Genomic DNA, 5,779 nt, shown 5'->3' on the forward strand with positions numbered 1-5,779 from the left:
AAGCTCTATAGAAATATAGAAAGAGTAAGTTTAAAAAGAATGTTAAAAGAAGGGATCGAACCTCGGACCTCTCATACATTAAGTAATTACTTAACCGATTGTGCTATTGCGGATGTTACGAGAAGCTGCACATTCAGCTAGTGGGAGTTTTCCAAACATTAGTTATATACTCCATATTAATTTTCGTAAACTATACGGACAGAACCGAAGTGGGATCGAATATTTAAATAAGTGCCATAATGTATTCATAATTGACAGGTCAATAAAATAAGACAATAGCAATTATTTCAACATCCCTGTATTGGATTTCTGAATAAAAATAATAGACTGCACATCAAATTTAAGACAATTTTAAGAATTTAAGATTTATTCAATTGAGTATTTATTTAAGTAATATTACTCGCTCTATATCATGAGTAAAACAGTAATTCACTTATCTCATGTTATAATCTTACTAGAGAAAGAAACCAAAACAACAGAATAGGATTTAGGCATTGTATTTAAATAAATACATGTAGTTTGGATCGTGTTAAAATCTTTTAAGGTATACAACAGTTCCATTGGATCCTGTAGATAGTATCTTGTATAGCTGAATTCGGAAAGCCATATGTTTTTAACTGCCGTGCAATGTAATGAGATATGCATGAAACAAAATATGTTGTAGACTTACCAAAGCATAAACTAAACTATGAACTGGAATGAAATAACAATGAGAAACGTGAATAATTTAATATAATCTTAGCGGGGTTTTTTGGGCATTAAATAAGTTCACTGTATGACAAAAACGGACGCTTCAAGTTCATATTTATGATGAATTCGAATATTCTTAAAACTATTTTTTGAAAAAGAATGATAATAATTTATTTTTTAAGTGATTTAGTATAAAATGTTATATGATATTTTATTATCTGCTATAAAAATGTAATTATATGATATCGGATCACGTATCTCACATTTGCTATCAATATACATTTATGTATTTCGTGGTCTGATCTGAAAAACTATCAACACATAATTCATTCTGACAAATTGCACATTTTGCAGTTTTAAATAGATACTATGCTCAAATTGGATGTAATAAAATATTGATAATTGCATCACAGTTTTTTTTGTAAATATATATAAAAAAACATGTTCTGACTATACACACTGTAGATGATCACAATAAATAGGATACACGCTCTCGATGTCACATGAAATTCGTGACCAAGTCTTTCCTAATCAGAAATATCTCGCATTGTCCAACACTATTGACCTGGTACTTCATTATTTTTCGTAAAGGTCATTTGAATTAACACTGACCAGTATCTATCGAATATATCTATGTATTTGACAACTTCACTCGTCAATGAGGTGTGGTGTATTGGTAAAGATGTCGGACTATCGATCTAAAGGTCTCTGGTTCGATTCATTACCAACACCACGTTATGATTATTTTTTTTTAATTTACTTTCAAGAATTATTTCTCAATCGTTTTCAACACCTGGTTTTAGAATGGTGTTTTTTAATACATTTTCTTTCTTTCATTACCGTATTTTAAAGGTTCTCTTTCTGACATTATGCAATCGTTTGATATGCTTTAAATAGCGCATACACGCGATAAAGGCAGTTATAAATATTTACAGATAGTACACACCAAAACGGTTTGCAATAGTTTAAAAAGAATGGCAACTTCAAAATTAAATAAGAAAGAAAAGGAAAATCGTTGAAATAGGATTCGAACATACCAGTTTACGTGTAGCTACATTCTTTAAGTGACTGCGCTAAGAGGGACTTTTAATTTATACCATTTTAACAATTTTATATTAACATTCATATCGATTTACAAGTTTACGGAATGAACCGAATATAATCCGAGCATGATAAACAGAAGTTTCTTCATATTTATTTATAGTACGGAACAGTCCACGTTAATACCATATAGGTAAATTAATTGTTGCACATCCTATTAATTAAGCGCTTGACAGATAATTGTAAAAGTAAGTTAAAAATGTCGCAAAAGCTCAATCCATAGAGCGCTTAGTCCAGGAACCTTTTGAATGGCAGAAGGATAGGTTTAAAACAACAAAAAAATCGTTTTTGATTTCCCACTTTATGTGCAAAACTACATAATGCGTTTTTATTTTGATTGATTTATTTTTGTAACTTTTCAATTGAAGTATCTTCATTGCATTTATTCTAGATTATTGCATATCAGACTGGCGGTTCCATTAGTTTTACCCATGCCGGAAATATCATCTGGTGTGGGGTGGTAAATGAGTCGAGTGCTGTACCATGGCACGCTTTGGGTGACGTTATTGCCGTTATGAAGGATGCAATTTCATACGCTGTTGTAAGAAAATAGTTACGAGTGTAATGGCATAAATTTCAATAGAAAATTGTATTTTAATGTTAAGAGTTTAAAAAATGATTTTGTTTGTTTGTGTCATTTCACGCCCTTTTCCAACAGTATTTCAGTCATATAGGCGGGTAGTTTCCTAACCATCGTTCCTGGAGAGTTACACCAGTACTTGACTACCTTCCTCCGCGCTTAACTACCAAAGCATATCCCGGGGATCGAACCCACGCCAGAGAGGTAACTGGATTAGAAGTCATCGACTCTAACCACTCGACCACGGAGGCGGTTAAAAAATAATAGAATATGGTAGAATATGCAAGAAAGATATCTGATTGTTTGCGGTCCGGATCAGAATATCCGTCCCTCGGATTTCTTATTATATATTTTTTAATTTCTTATGATAAATGTATGAATATTTTAACAAATGTTATGAGAGACAAAAATACAGAATCTTTAAGTTCATATGCGTAATCAAATTTTATTTTGCCAGCAATTAAAAAAGTACTAGTAATTTAGAAAAAAAGAATAAAATCTTTAATAAAAATGATACAGTTTCCACCAGGTTTTGAACCCACTTTATTTTATATTAATTAACGGTTTTACTTACTGTGCTATAGAGTCAAACGAAGATAATATCTCATAAAATAAAATTTGTACAATTTTTAATGAATTATTTTGTTAATCACTTGCAGTTTACCTATGTTACCTGTGTTAATCTTTTAATGGACTGTGCTTGTATTTTTAGAACTGACGAAAGTTCTGTTTATCGTGCTCGGACTATACAGGTTCAAATGTAAGAGTGCCAGGTCAATGTTGTTGGACAATACTCGGTTGATTTTCTATACATACTGTTATGATTTTTACATTGTAAATCGAGTAGTTATGTACTGTCGATTCAAATATGATCGAGAATGGGAAATCTTAAATTTAAAAGTACATAGGGGTGGCAGGAAAAAAGCCATAAACGAAAACGTATTACCAGAAAAACAGGTGATTGAATATCATCTTGTTTGATAGTTTAGTGGTTATGGTGCTTGTTTTGAATGCGGAAGGTCGTAAGTTCAAATCCCATAAGGGGGTAAATACCTTTTGTATTTTATTATTTATTTTTTTACTTTCTATATTGTCCATGTTTTAATTCACGAGAATGCTAAACCATATTAATAAGTAACAATTCAATCAAGTTCAACATTCAACCGCTGAGGCACTCTCAATCGCGCTGGCGCTAGTGTGTTTGTCTCCAGTGCCAAAAGTGTACCCCAATAGGTGATTACTATGGGTAAATGAATGGCGAGATATTCATCAAGTTGCTTAGTCAAAGGCTACTCCCTTATCTTACAGCAAACACAGTGGAGGTAATAGACAACTAATCTTATATCACCATTGGCGAGTTCCTAACGAAATCAAGTACAAAAAGGTGTGATGACGTCCTTCAAACAGCGCCATAACATACACCTCAGCCAAACAGCTCAGGACTCGCGTGGCCACAATAACTAGATAATTTTCGTTGTAAAACATTATGTCACTTGTAGCGAACAAGATCAATTGAAATGTATTAAGCATGGGATTTCATTATCTCGTATTTGGTGAAATTATCTATTCTAATTATAACTTTTAGTTACAAGAGCCATGTCAACATGGCCATCCAACGCCGAAAGTGTTTGCTCATTGGAAAATTGTAAATGTAGTAGAGCAGTATGATAACAAAGGGTAATAACTGAAAAATAATGCAGGGTAGGTTATCATTCTTGTGTGCTGCACCCCTCCTAAGTAAAATCTATCCACGTATGAATGAGTTTCAAGATGATACCTCAAATACTTTTTGAGATAAGCTCCGGACAAAATATTATGAAAAAGAACAAAGGGCAATAACTCAAAAATTAAATAGGGAAGAGTTATCATTCTTGCGCACAGCATTCCTCCTCAATAAGATATATCCACCTATGACATTTCATGTTGATATCAAAAACTTTTGAGTTATGCTCCACTCAGGTGAAAAATTAAGTATGAAAAATAACAAAGGGCAATAACTCAAAAATAACGAAAGGTAAAGTTATCATGCTTGTGCATTGCACACATCCTGAGTGAGATCTATGCACCTATGAAGTTTTATGTTGATATCTAAAAGGCCTTAGGAGTTATGCTCTGATAAAAAATAATTTTGGAAAAAAAAAACAACAAAGGGCAATAACTCAAAAATTATGCAGGGTAGAGTTATCATTCTTGTGCACTGCACTCCTCCTCAATGATATCCATCCACCTATGAAGTTTCAAGTTGATACCTCAAATACTTTTTGAGATAAGCTCCCAACAAAATACGAGGGCTGTCCGGAAAGTTCGTAGACAAGGCTATAAAATTATTGTTAACAGTCATATTAAATATTTTGCTAAAGTTAATATCTGCTACATATTTCTAAATAAAAAAACATTATAAAAAAATATTCGCAAAGCAACATGGCAACATGATCAACGAATCATTACGATAGGTACTCAAATAATAAGTTGCTAAATATTGTAATTTTAACGCAAACTCTGGTTTTAATTTTGTGACATCATGAGATACTATTATATGATATTTAGTGAAAATTATGATGTCATATGCAAATAAACAGCTTGTTAACGACGGTTATAGGCAATGAAGGTGCATAAATTTTGTGCTGCAAAAATGACGTCAAATTCACGGACGGAGCAAGGAAATGATATTTAACTTCATAGCAACGCCTATATAGCACTAAGATTTTAATCTTTACTTTAAAAACAAAACCAACTATAAAATGTTTAAGGAAACTTGTTTTTAAATGTCAAACAAGATTAGAAACCGGCGATGACATTATATCGAATAAGAAACGCTACAGACGACTAAAGGAAGCATGGGCAAAATATCGTATATTTGCGTTACAACAACCTTTGAAAAAGACAGACATCTGTATGAGAACCGGTGACATTTTTGTTTTTAAATAACAATTTTAAATATGGAATTCATAAAGTAAAAGCATCATAACATGTATTAAGTATACGCCAGACAGGTACCATGGCTGTTGAAATCGGAAAAAAATTGAATAGCGGGTAAACATGAAGTTAATTTGACGCCGTTGACGTTGTCAAAGTGCTCCATGATGAGGTATATACATGTATGTTGTATTTTGTTGTTTTGTTTGTTTTGGGTTTTACGTCACATCGACACAGTATAGGTCATATCGCGACGTTCCAGCTTTTACTGGTGGAGGAAGACCTCAGGTGCCCTTCCGTGCATTATGTCAGGCACGAACGGGCACCTGAGTAGAACCACCGACGTTCCGTAAGCTAGCTGGATAGCTTCCTCACATGAAAGAATCCAAAGTCCCTGTCGGGATTCGAACCCACAGAGGTGAGGGGCAAGTGGTTTGAAGTCAACGACCTTAACCACTCGACCACGGACGTCCCTATGTTGTATTTAATTAC

The sequence above is a fragment of the Ruditapes philippinarum genome, unplaced genomic scaffold (genome assembly GCF_026571515.1).
Source record: "Ruditapes philippinarum isolate M1 unplaced genomic scaffold, ASM2657151v2 ctg3504_1_1_1_1, whole genome shotgun sequence".
NCBI lineage: Eukaryota > Metazoa > Mollusca > Bivalvia > Venerida > Veneridae > Ruditapes > Ruditapes philippinarum.